The sequence below is a fragment of the Piliocolobus tephrosceles genome, chromosome X (genome assembly GCF_002776525.5).
Source record: "Piliocolobus tephrosceles isolate RC106 chromosome X, ASM277652v3, whole genome shotgun sequence".
Taxonomy (NCBI): domain Eukaryota; kingdom Metazoa; phylum Chordata; class Mammalia; order Primates; family Cercopithecidae; genus Piliocolobus; species Piliocolobus tephrosceles.
The window spans coordinates 6,807,800-6,822,533 of NC_045455.1; positions in this window are offsets into that span (position 1 = coordinate 6,807,800).

The window sequence follows — 14,734 nt, forward strand, 5'->3', positions numbered from 1 at the left end:
CTACTGTGGACCTGGTCATCACCTGGTACCAGGCTTCCTGACACTTCACCACCCAGTTCAAGTTTCTTACTAAAAATAGAATAACACTTAACACTTATATACTTGTATAGTGTTTCTCAGTTGGCAAAATCTCTTTTCCTCCCATACCTTGTATCACATTGTATCTCACTGAGCCCAGTTTTTACACAATTCTACAAGAATCTTCACTTTACCAAATTGCATATGTTTGATAATTTTTACCCTCCTCTGCAGATTTCCTCAGAACATCCTCACAACCCTGATTCTCCTACAAAATGCTTCTCTCTCTTTTTTAGCCAGAGACACCTTAAATCCTCTCACCCTTCTGAATTTTCCTTTTTATTTATTTTTCTCAGAAACAAACACAACATGGACTGACTTACGAGCAGAAACCATGTCTTTTTCTCAGGTGGCAGCAAGGCAAGACAGTGGATCCCTGTGCCATTACCTGCCAGACCCAGGGCTTTTATACCACAGGGAAAGGGCATCTGGGCTTCCAAAGGGATATGTAGGACAGTTGTTCAAGGGCAGGATTTATATGTGCTCTACACAAGGAACAATGGATAAATTGGAAATCTTAGAGACTTTTCCAGAACTGAAGTTAAACAGAAGTCAACATGGTGGATTAGCATCCAAGATGGAGTTGCTTTAGCCCCACACTCCACCCATAATCTGGCTCTTACAGTCCCACGTGCTCTCCTCTTCCCCAATGGACCCCAAGCCTTTAGGGATGGTTCTTGATATTGTATAGCAGCAGCAGCCGTGCATTAGCGACAGAAACAATGGAATTCCAATTGAGGGAGATTCACAGGATCTGATTAATCCTCACTACAGAATACCGTAATTTCAGTTTTTTCAGAAGCGGTAAAATAATGAGATACATAACATTAATAATTTGAATAGTAGAAATATAATGCATACAAGTCCAGAACAACAAAAACCAAAAAGAACTTATTCTATTAGGCAGCCAACTAAAAGCGTCATGAAGAAAATTACAACCTGATTCTTCTTTAGAGACTTCTTGTAGCCAAGAAATAATTCTGAATTCAGCCCAAATCATAGGCAAATATAAAAACTCAAACATAATGGTCAGAATCTAAATGTTTCTTCCTTCAGTTTTCTCATTTCTACCAAGGATAAATCATAGTAAGACTAATTTATTTGCAAGTACATTTTAGTCTCATTATATTCAGCCTGCTTATTTGTATAGAGTACAGCAAGAATAGTGACTGGACATATAGGCTCCTTTTAAGTTGGCTTTGCAGGAAGTTATATAAAGAATTTTGAATTTGGCTTTTTAAAAGCCTTGAGGTCAGAAGCCAGGCCAAGGATTCGCCATCAAACTGCTTATAATACCTGTACAGTTTTCTTTCTTTTTGAGGACTCACAATATCTTTAGATTCCTGGGCGTGTTAGAAAGTGCCATTCTTTACTTGCCACAAGTCAAGAACCTTATAAGGGAACTATGTAGGCAAGATACCAAGCCAGTCTTTCCACAGAACGTCTTATCAGCTCTATAAATTCAATCTCAATTCCTCAAAGCAGCCTGGTCATACCCAAACATATGCCATTCTATTCTAAGTCCTGGAAAAATAACCAATGTCTCCAAGTATGTCCCATTACAAAAGAAAACAGATTCTTATTGAATTTTATCCAAATAACTATTTTGCCATAAACTCAAGGTACTCATGAATACTTTCCAAATTTGGGGAAATCAGGTAAAGAGAAAGGTAAATTTTGCTCATAGAAGTCCACTTTCCCGATTTCTCTAAGCTGTACAGAGCTCAATAGAAAATATATATATTTTTTCTTTACTTTTCTTCCATCAGAGTAGCAGCCTCCAAACAGGATGCTGACCACTCACTCCAGAGCTGCTATCCACAAGACAAGCAGCTCTTCTTCAGTCAGCCAGGAGTTTTCTGTTGGGCCCTATCTGATCCAGCTGCTTCTCACACAGCTCCAGAGTCAGTCCTAGGGAAAAAGAGGCACCCTGCTCATGTGTATCATCTCCTAACTCCCCAGGCAGCATGGTCCTATACAAACCAGCTTCACCTTATCATGGAACCTTTCTGGGTACTGCCATCCCCATCACAGTGCCTCTGTGGCATCACCTCAGACAGCATGGGTATCTCAGATGGCATGATCATTCTATGTCCTTCAGTCTCAGGGGTAGCCTCAGTAAATTGGAAATCTTAGAGACTTTTTCAGTCTCTAAGACTTTTTTTCCAGTCTCTAAGACTTTTCCAGTTGCTAAGACTGCCCATCGCAAGGCAGTAAATGCCCCTCAAGTGGAAATTCTCCAGCCCAGAGTCCCAGTAGTCCTCAATGGGAGGTGCCCACAGGTCTTTGGCATGGGCCCCAGTAAATGCTCCAAGGACTATCAAGTGGAGAACTTGTCCACACTTCCAGCTCCTCCTGTACACTCTGTGGGCTTGGACAATCCCACCAGTCCCCATTTAACATGTCCAATTAATACTGCAACATGGATGAATTTACATGCCCTCTGCTTTACAGTACTACATAAGGGAAAAAGTCCCCAGTCAGACATACTATCCATTTTCATAAAACATTTAGGTACAGAAGACACAACTACTTTATAGAGCCACTTAAACATTCCAACTTTCATAATCCTATCAACTTTCACATTTTGTGTTCTGGTCCCAGGAATTTCTCTACTCTCAGACCATTTTATCCTCTCTTGTGAAAAAGGATTTGGGTTTCCAGAAAGGAGTTGAGTCAAGGGACCTGGGCCTTTAATGCTGAAAGATCAGCAAGGGCTCCCTTTGGTCTACCCAACCTTCGATCATGTTGTTTTAAGACCTTTGTTTTAATCTCATCAATTTTCATTTTATTCATTCCATGAAACTTACTTTTTAGAGCCAGTGACATAATTAGCTTTAAAGTTTAATAATTCTTGGTACTCTGTCTCACAAAATCATAAAGACGCAGGTTTTGGAGGGATACTAAAGGTCAAATATTTCACATATCAACTTGGTATAATATATAAGCTTTTTCCATAAATTCTCATCAAGTGTATACCCAGCCCATACATGAACACGACAGTAACAAGGAACTCACTACCTTTTCACCTTTGTAAATATCTAACCATTACATAATCTCCTTCTCAGTTACCCTGAATTTAATCTCTTGTAGCTCGCATTCATCTCCTTAGCTTTACCCATGGTGGAAACGTGTCTATATTGTCTAATTACTCCACCATGAAATGACAGTCCTTTAAATATATAGATAAGTCTTATATGTTCCCAAATCTCCAGGCTTAATATCTTGAGACTTCAATCATTTAAGATATTTAGTTTCAAGTTATTTCATCATTCTAGGCCTTCCTCATATTACTTTTGTTATCTTTAGGCTCACTGGAGTCCATTCTTCTCCGTGTTCCTCCACAGTAATTGTCCTTGCTTGGGAGAAAGAAGATGCATATTGTAGAGTTGTTGATTAACTTTTTAATGAGGATGACTAAGTCATAAGCTAGTATCAATATATGTGTCTGTTTGTATGTGCTGATTCTGTAAGAATGTATTTAAATGAGACTTATTTTGGCTCTACTTGAACATCCTATAAAGGAACTTTGAAAAATATTTATGCATTAAATAAAACATAAAGATAGGCAACTTATCATCACCCACTTGTTCTATACTGAAAACTGAAACTTACCAACTTAAATAAATAAATGGCATTATAGTCATGTGGTAACTTTTAAAAGCTTAAATTATAATGTACACATTAGATTAGGTATGGGTAAAAAGACAAGAAATGCGAAATGAATTAATTCTTAGTACATCTCTAATTGAAGAGCTAGTGTATAGGAAATCCTAAACTAAATAGGCATTCTGTATTTGAGAAGAATGACTGTCAGCAATATTAAATAAAATAGTATGGTTTAAAATAGCAAGTTTATGTATTATTAAGAAATTTTTGAATAAGGTTGTAAGTAAAATAATAATCTAAATGTGCTCACTTTGAATTATAAAATGGCCTGAAGCAAGCCTAAAAGTTATTATACATTGAGGTAAATTATACAGTTTCACACATAGTACCTAATTCTGAAATGCAAAGGTGCATTTGGTTTCCTTGAAAAAGGTCTCAAGGGACAAACTAACATCCTTAATTTATTGAGCTTCCAAATTTGCAAAAACAAAAACACACCTTTGTACATTAAGTTTCTGTGTACTATTGGAATTAAGTTGATATTAATTTGAATCAGAATATTTTAAAATAAGACTTGAATTCTAACACTAAGAAAATAGCAAAAAAACACTGTAAAAGACAAGACGAGGGAATTAAAATTGTATAGTAGAAAATATGTATCTAACACAAATGAAGTCAGTAATAGGGAAATAAAGGAGTACAAAAGATATAAAGATATAAGGAATATACAGAATAAACAGCAAGATGGCAAAGGTGAATTGTGCTTTATCAGTAATTACACTAAAAGTAAACATATTAAGCACTCCAATCCAAAAGCAGAGATTGACATAATCGAAGAAAGAGGTGACCCAACCCTATGATGTCTAAAAGAGACACATTTGAGATTTAAACAAACAATAGATTCATGTTAAATGTATTGAAAAATGTGTATCATTCAAACTGTAACCAAAATAGGGTTATGATGGCTATTTCAGAAAAAGTTGACTTTAGGACAAAATTTTTTTCCTGTAGACAAAGAAGAACATTTTTTAAGGATAAAAGTGCCAACCTGACATAAAAACATAACAATTATGAACATATATTAATAGGTGCCTAACAACAGAGATTCAAAATACATGAAACAAAAACTGTCAGAATTGAAGAGAGATATAAGCAATTCAGTAATTGTTTTTTTTCCCTGAGAGTGGGTCTGGCTCTATCACCCAGGTTGGAGTACATTGACACAATCTTGGCTCACGGCAACCTCCACCTTCTGGGCTCAAGTTTTTTTATTCTTACACCTCGGCCTCCCAAGTAGCTGAGACCACAGGCATGTGCCAACACACTTAGCTAATTTTTTGTATTTTTGGTAGAGACAGAATTTCACCATGCTGCCTAGGCTCGTCTCGAACTCCTGAGCTCAAGCAATCTGCCTACCTCAGCTTTCCAAAGTACCTGGGATTACAGGCATGAGCAACCACTCCCAACCACAACAATTTTTGAAGACTTCAATACTTCATTTCCAACCACAAATAGAACTAGTTAGAAGTTCCAGAAGGAAACAAAAGACGTGAACAACCCTAAAACACCCACAAAAATAGAAGAAAATATTTGCAAATCTTATTTGCAAATGATGTGATAAGGATCTAGTGTCCAGAATAAATAATGAATTCTTACAATTCCAAAATAGAAAGGCAATATAGTTTTTAAAATGAGCAAGGATTTGAATAACCATTTCCCCAAAAAGGGCACACAAATTGTTAATGAGCACATTAAAAGACTCAAAATTATTAGTCATTTGAGAAATGTAAACCAAAATCACAATGAGAAACTACTTCAACCCACTAAGATAGTTCTAATAAAAAGATGAGCGGTAGCGAGTGCTGGTGAGAATGCAAAGAATCCATACATTGCTTATATAAATGCTACCATCACTTGAAAAAAATTTTGGCAGTTCTCAAAATGTTGAAGAGTTACTGTATGATCCCAAAATTCTATTCCTATGTAGATGCCCAAGAGAACTGAAAATATATGTCTATATAAAAATGTGTACAAGAATGTCTATATGACCATTATTTAAAACATCTAAAAATTGAAAACAACCTAAACTTCCTTAGGAATATCTACACAATGTAATATTATTCAGTCATAAAAAGGAGTGAGAGATGGATATACTACAACATAAATGAGCCTTGAAAATATTATGCTAAGTGAAAGAAGCAACACACCAAAGACCATACATAGTTTTATTTATATGAATTGTCTATAATAGATGCATTTATAGAAACAGAATGTACACTGGTGGTTGTGTAGAGTTTAAGGGATTATGAGGAAATGAAGCAGTGACAGCTAATGGACACAGAGTTTCTTGCAAAGGTGATAAAAATATTCTAAAATTGATTGTTGTAATGTTTCCATAACAATATTTTACAAATTATTTTATCGTACATTTTAAATGTGTGAATTGTGTGGTATATGATTTATACCTCAATAAAGCTGTTACATTAATATCTAAATATATTGGCTTGGAAGACTGAGCAAAAAATATATATACATTTGAAATATTGGTCCCTGTCATTCATTTATTTGACAGGTAATTATGGGTGCCTACACCAAGTCTGGAAATATTCTAGATGCTGTGTGTATGGGGATGCACAGGACAACCAAGTTTCCTGCAAGAAACTTGACAAGACAGACATGCAGTCTTTACGGCAGTAGATCATGTGTGCCTGACACATGTCCTCCAGAGTTCCTGTTAAGGCATGCATATGCACAGAAGCACAAAATAAAGAAGCCACAGTGCAATGGAGCGCAGGTGAACAAACAGGCTGGTCAAGGCACAAGTTCCAGGAAGGGCATTCTGGTGAGCTAGGATGGATTAAGAGGCACATTGTGGATATACACAACCAATGTTCTGACATTTAAGCAAAATGGGACAGATAATCTGGTTACAATTTTTGACTTTTTTATTAACTAAATTTTATAAAGGTGAGTAACATTAATCTTATAACCAGAGACTATTGAGCCCTTATAACTCAGAAATAAACCTTAAGTTGATATTTTCCCTTGTGAAACTTCCATGTAAGTTTCTGACTACAGTTAATGTTATGGGGTACTTGTTAAACAGGAAGAACCAATACATTGTATGTGTGATTTTATTTTGTTACAGCAATGAAAATACTATAATTATACTACTTACCATTCTAAAACATTTATGCTAATAATTATAACCTTTCAGGTTTCCAATTGAGCCATTAATGAAATAGCTTAATAGAATAATACTCAAAGAGACAAAACAAAAGCTATTTAGATAAAGACAAAAATACCTTGCCATTGCTCTGGATCTTCAAAATAGACTCATCAGAAGACAAACCAATTCAGAAGATGATTCTTTTCTGCCTCCAGGTTGTGTGGACAGAGAAAGATTCGAGTGGTTTGCTGCTGGGATATTTGTTGTTGCCAGTGGAGAATAGTGTTGGCCTAGGGAAGACCCTTAATGTAGAAGGTTCTTGGGGAGCTTCATCCTTGCTTTCCAGAATAGGGAAAAACACAGAAGTTGCCTCCTGCGATTCCTGTACTGGGGTCACCTGACTCTTGTGATCAGATTCAACTCAATGTTTGTTTCTGAGACTCAGCCCTACTTGGTCCCTGCTATGGTTTGAATGTTTGTGTTTCCCCCAAATTCATATATTAAAATTCTCGTGAATGGGATTTGTGTCCTTATAAAAGAATCCAGAGGGAGTTTTTCACCTTTTTTGCCATTTGAAGTGACAGTGCAAAGACTTCTTTCTAAAACCAACCAGGAAGTGAACCCTAACCAGACATCAAATCCACCAGCTCCTTGACTTTGGATTTCTCAGCCTCCAGAAGTATGAGAAATAAATTTCTGTTGGTTTTAAGTCACCCAGTTTATGGTATTCTATTACAGCAGGCTGGACAGACTAAGACAGTCCCTTGGTCAAGAGCTGATGTAGGTTTAGTTGCCTATTTCCAGTTCATAGCTGGAAGCTTCTACTTTTGGGCCAGTTCCTGTTTTCTCAGATAGCTACCTTTGACAATGTCTTCCGTTCTTTTTAACATTTTCTCTACATCCTTTTTTCTACCCTGAGGTGCCCGGTAACTACCTACAGGCCTGTCCCCTATTTACACCCAGTCTGCTCTTACCTGCAGGACCTATTGTTCTAAATTGCCTTCTGCTGTAGAGAAGAACTGACCCAAGGGGAAATTTTGAAAACCTGTGGACCTGGTTTTTTGGGGTTTTGTTATTGTTGTTGCTGTTGTTGTTTGTTTGGTTGGCTGGTTGGTTTGGTTAGCAAAGAGGAACCGGAACCTGGAAGCTATCTTATGCAAAGCATAGAACTGCCCTGCACAATAAATAATAATCTCAGTTTTCATGGCTTTCCATGTTTTATAGGATGTTCATGTAAAGAAAAGCTTATTGGTAATTGTTTGCTTCTAAAATTTAGTTGTTTAATTATAAATGCAAACTACTTTTATAAAGTTCTAACACAGATTGTCTTTTTCAGGAATGCAGCTATGCCTAAAGTGAGAAAAGTTTTTTTTTTTTTTTCTTTTATCATTATGAACTTTCCTGGGGATTATTCACCATTTAAAAAATATATATGATGTTGTCCATGGTATTTGCATCACCAGCATGAAACATCTGAATCCGTCTGAGTTTTTATCTATTGTATTCATGGAGATTTTACATATAGGAATTTCTTTCTTTTTTTTTTTTTTTTTTTTTGAGACGGAGTCTTGCTCTGCCACCCGGGCTGGAGTGCAGTGGCCAGATCTCAGCTCACTGCAAGCTCTGCCTCCCAGGTTTACGCCATTCTCCTGCCTCAGCCTCCCGAGTAGCTGGGACTACAGGCGCCCGCCACTTCACCCGGCTAGTTTTTTTTTTTTTTCTATTTTTAGTAGAGATGGGGTTTCACCGGGTTAGCCAGGATGGTCTCGATCTCCTGACCTCATGATCTGCCCGTCTCGGCCTCCCAAAGTGCTGGGATTACAGGCTTGAGCCACCGCGCCCAGCCCATATAGGAATTTCTTAGCCATTTTTGCTGCTATAACAAAACGCTTGAGACTGGGTACTTTTTAAACAACGGAATGTATTTCTCACAACCTTGGAGGCTGGGAAGTCCCAGATCAAGGCACCGGCAGATTTGGTGTCTGGAGAAGGCCTGTTCCTCATAGATGGCCCCTTGTTGATGAGTTCTCACATGGCAGAGGAGCAGATGAGCTTTCTTAGGACTCTTTTATAAGCTCACTCATCCCATTCACAAGGGCTTCATCCTCATAACCTAGTCATCTCTCAAAGGCCTTATCTCTTAATACCAACACATGAGGATTAGATCTCAACATATGAATTTTGGAGGGACACAAACATTCAGACCATAGCAAAGGATGAGCATCTGATTTCTTCATTTCTTGTAGAGTAGTATGCCTTAATTGAGCCTTTACTTTCTGTAATATATATTATATACAATTATATATAGATTATATATAATCTGTATATATTTAAGATAGCTATATATATATATATATAAACCAAGAGCATCTGATTTCACCTATGCATTTTATTTCAAGATAATAAGCAAAGCATTGCAAAACTATTTATGAATTTAAAAGGAGGGCATTGGGTTTGCAAGCTTTGAGAACCACTTCTCGTCACATTTCTATTTTTGTAGCTGAATTAACTGCACTAGAAATCCAAAAAGCAACAGATTAAACTGATCCAACTGAAGATTCAAATACCTTAGCCTTCTCATATGTGTTTTATTTTATTAATAGTAATGTCTATTCTTGAGCTTCTGCTATGTCTGGGCATTAAACTGCATTGTGTATGTTGTTTCATTTAATTCCTGACATAAATCCAATGGCAGGTAGCATCATTTCTATTTCACAGAAGAGTTCTATAATAAGCAAATATGCTAAATGGTGGTATTAGGATTGGAGCCAAGTTCACTTGATTCAAAGGCCTTGTCTTTCCACCACACAAGCTCTTCCTATTTCAAGGTGTAACATTTCAGTCCAAATAGATTTCTACTTGAAAAAGATTTGAACATTTGCTAAAAATTCTTGCAGAAGCACTTGGGAGAAATGTTTGGGGACAGTATGCATCACCACACTGCAGCAATCCTCCCCCTCCACCCCAAAGTAAGAAGTGAATACCCTGAGAAAACCTTCTACCTAGTGATGATGTTGTCATATGTCTACAGGAACCTCAAATGACATTTCCAGCTACCGCCAACAGTTACATGGTCATGGTTGGGGTCAAGCTGAAGGGATCTCTGTGGCCATCACATGGGAGCTGAGAAGCTCACCTTCTTTATTTAGGAGAGAATTAATTAGTTCATTTATTCTCTCAAAAATAAAAACTGCTCATTATTTGAAAAAGAAAATTTGATTCAAATTATTATAATTACTGGTTCACTGAACTCCAAACCTCTCATTAGGATCACAGAAATTTCCCACGTAAAAATTCTGTTTAGTCTTCATTTTTGTTCAGGGTGGCAAATGAATTCCCAGAGAAAAGCTTTAGTGTATTTTGATGTCGTTAGTACTAAGAAGTGGATAAATTGGTCCAGAAACATTCAACTCTTCCAAAGGCCAATAAAAGAAGACACCAAGAAACAAGACTCACTAAAGAGTACTCTGCGCTTTTGCCAACACAGAATGTGTGTTTCATTCAGCCAAAAATTCCTATTCTGCTGTGTAAATGAAACGTTTTCTAAAGTTCATGCCAAATTTATCTTGTTCGGCACTTTTCAACATTTTGTCTCCCATTTTTGGCTATCCTTTTAAAATAAGAATGTTTTTGACCATCAGTCATTTAAAATCTATTCATGTACTTGATTCATAACCTTGTTTTGGCATTGCAATTTACAGGGCATCCAGATGACTAACTAGTTTGCAAGACTATTTATATGGGTATTATATCATTTATACAAATTTGATTTTAATTCAGCACTGGTTAATGGGCCATAAAGAGAAAGAGTGAGCCAACGACAAAAGGAATATGGTTTATGGCCTGAAAGAATGCCTTGAGACTGTGGTTGCTTGATAAGTTAATAACAGCAAAACATTAACTTCCTCCAAGGCCTTTGTCATCTGTGAAATCTAGTTTGTGTGATACCCATTTATAAAATTCACTTCAGAGCAATAGCAAGATGGCCAAATAGGTACAGCTCCGGTCTGCAGCTCCCAGCAAGATCAATACAAAAGGCGAATGATTTCTGCCTTTCCAACTGAGGTACCCGGCTCATCTCATAGGGATTGGTTAGACAGTGGGTGCAGCCCACGGAGGGCCAGATAAGCAGGGTGGGGCGTCACCTCACCCAGGAGGCACAAGGGGTTGGGGAACTCCCTCCCCTAGCCAAGGGAAACTATGAGAAACTGTGCAGTGAGGACTAATGCATTCCAGCCCAGATACTACACTTTTCCCATGGTCTTCACAATCCGCAGACCAGGAGATTCCCTTGGGTGCCTATACCACCAGGGCCCTGGGTTTCAAGCACAAAACTGGGCAGGCGTTTGGGCAGACACTAAGCTAGCTACAGGAGTTTTTTTTTTTTTTTTTTTTTTCCATCCCTCAGGGTCCCCTGGAACGCCAGCAAGACAAAACTGTTCACTCTGGAAAGGGGACTGAAGCCAGGGAGCCAAGTGGTCTAGCTCAGCAGATTCCACCCCCATGGAGCCCAGCAAGCTAAGATCCATTGGCCTGAAATTCTTGTTGCCAGCACAACAGTCTGAAGTTGATCTGGGACACTGGAGCTTGGTGGGGGAAGGAGCTTTTGTCATTACTGAGGCTTGAGTAGGAGGTTTTCCCCTCTCAGAGTAAACAAAGATGCTGGGAAGTTCAGACTGGGCAGAGCCCACCATAGTGCTACAAAGCCACTGTAGCCAGACTGTCTCTCTAGATTCCTCCTCTCTGGGCAGGGCATCTCTGAAAGAAAGGCAGCAGCCCCAGTCAGGGGCTTATAGATAAAACTGCCATCTCCCTGGGACAGAGCACCTGGGGCAAGGAGTGGCTGTGGGTGCAGCTTCAGTAGACTTAAAATTTCCTGCCTGCCATCTCTGAAGAGAGCAGATCTCCCAGCACAGCGCTTGAACTCTGATAATGGACAGACTGCCTCATCAAGTGGGTCCTGGACCCCCATGCCTCCGGACTGGGAGACACCTCCCATCAGGGGTCCACAGACGCTTCAAACAGGAGAGCTCTTACTGGCATCTGGCAGGTGCCTCTCTGGGACGAAGCTTCCCAGAAGAAGGAACAGGCAACAATCTTTGCTGTTCTGCAACCTCCACTGGTGATACTCAGTTGAGTATTTTGCAAGCAATGGAAAGAAAGAAAAAAAAAAGAAAAAAATCCGGGGATGCAATCCTAGTCTCTGATAAAACAGACTTTAAACCAACAAAGATCAAAAAAGACAAAGAAGAGCATTACATAATGGTAAAGGGATCAATGCAACAAGAAGAGCTAACTATCCTAAATATATACGGAATTAATATAGGAGCACCCAAATTCATAAAGCAAGTTCTCAGAGACCTACAAAGAGACTTAGATTCTCACACAATAATAGTGGGAGACTTTAACACCCCACTGTCAATATTAGACAGATCAATGAGACAGAAAATTAATAAGGATATTCAGGACTTGAACTCAGCTCTGGACCAAGTGGACCTAATAGAGTTCTACAGAACTCTCCACCTCAAATCAACAGAATATACATTCTGCTCAGCACCACATTGCAATTATTCAAAAATTGACCACATAAATGAAAGTAAAACACTCCTCAGCAAATGCAAAAGAACAGAAATCATAACAAACAGTTTCTCAGAACACAGTGCAATCAAATTGGAACCCAGGATTAAGAAAATCACTCAAAACCACACAATTACATGGAAACTGAACAACCTGCTCCTGAATGACTACTGGATTGATAACAAAATGAAAGCAGAAATAAATAAGTTCTTTGAAACCAATGAGAACAAAGACACAACATACCAAAATCTCTGGGATACAGCTAAAGCAGTGTTTAGAGGGAAATTTATAGCAGTATATGCCCACAGGAGAAAGCAGAAAAGACCTACAATTGACACCCTAACATCACAGTTAAAAAAACTAGAGAAGCAAGAGCAAACACATTCCAAAGCTACAAGAAGACAAGAAATAACTAAGATCAGAGCAGAACTGAAGGAGACAGAGACATGAAAAACCCTTCAAAAAACCAATGAATCCAGGAGCTGGTTTTCTGAAAAGATTAACAAAATAGATAGACTGCTAGCCAGACTAATAAAGAAGAAAAGATAGTAGAATCAAAGAGACACAATAAAAAATGATTAAGGGGATATCATCACTGATCCCACAGAACTACAAACTACCATCAGAGAATACTATTAACACCTCTACACGAATAAACTAGAATATCTAGATGAAATAAATAAATGCCTGGACACATACACCCTCCCAAGACTAAATCAGAAAGAAGTCAAATCCCTGAATAGACCAATAACAAGTTCTGAAATGGAGGCAGTAATTAACAGCCTACCAATCAAAGAAAACCCAGGACCAGACAGATTCACAGCCGAATTCTACCAGAGTTACAAAGAAGAGCTGGTACCATTCTTTCTGAAACTATTCCAAACAATAGAAAAAGAGGGACTCCTCCCTAACTCATTTTATGAGGCCAGCATCATCCTGATAACAAAATCTGGCAGAGACACAACAACAACAACAACAGAAATTCAGGCCAATATCCCTGATGAACATCGATGTGAAACTCCTCAATAAAATACTGACAAACTGAATCCAGTGGCACATCAAAAAGCTTATCCACCAGGATCAAATTGGCTTCATCCCTAGGATGCAAGGCTGGTTCAACATACGCAAATCAATAAATGTAATCCAGCATATAAACAGAACCAATGACAAAAAATCACATGATTATCTCAATAGATGCAGAAAAGGCCTTTAATAAAATTCAACACCCCTTCATGCTAAAAACTCTCAATAAACTAGGTATTCATGGAATGGAATGTATCTCAAAATAGTAAGAGCTATTCATGACAAACCCACAGCCAATATCATACTGAATGGGCAAAAGCTGGAAGTATTCCCTTTGAAAACCGTCCGGCACAAGACAAGGATCCCCTCTCTCTCCACTCCTATTCAATATAGTATTGGAATTTCTGGTCAGGGCAAACAGGCAACAAAAAGAAAGAAAGAAAGCCCATTCAAACAGGAAGAGAGGAAGTCAAATTGTCTCTATTTGCAGATGACATGATTGTATATTTGGAAAACTCCATCGTCTCAGCCCAAAATCTCCTCAAGCTGATAGGCAACTTCAGCAAAGTCTCAGGATATAAAATCAATGTGCAAAAATCACAAGCATTCCTATACACCAATAATAGACAAACAGAGAGCCAAGTCATGAGTGAACTCCTATTCGCAATTGCTACAAAGAGAATAAGATACCTAGGAATCCAAGTTACAAGGATGTGAAGGACCTCTTCAAGGAAAACTACAAACCACTGCTTAAGGACATAAGAGAGGACATAAACAAATGGAAAAACATTCCATGCTCATGGATAGGCAGAATCAATATTATGAAAATGGCCATACTGCCCAAAGTAATTTATAGATTCAATGCTATCCCCATCAAGCTACCATTGACTTTCTTCACAGAATTATTTAAAAAACTACTTTAAATTTCATATGGACCAAAAAAGAGCCTGCAATGCCAAGACAATCTTAAGCAAAAAGGACAAAGCTGAGGGCATCACTCTACCTGACTTCAAACTACACTATAAGGCTACAGTAACCAAAACAGCATGGTATTGGCCAAAACAGATACATAGACCAAGGGAACATAACAGAGGCCTCAAAAATAACATCACACATCTACAATCATCTCATCTTTGACAAACCTGACACAAACAAGCAATGGGGGAAAGGATTCCCTATTTAATAAATGATGTTGAGAAAACTGTTTAGCCAAATGCAGAAAACTGAAACTAGACCCCTTCCTTTCACTTTATATGAAAATTAAGATGGATTAAATAC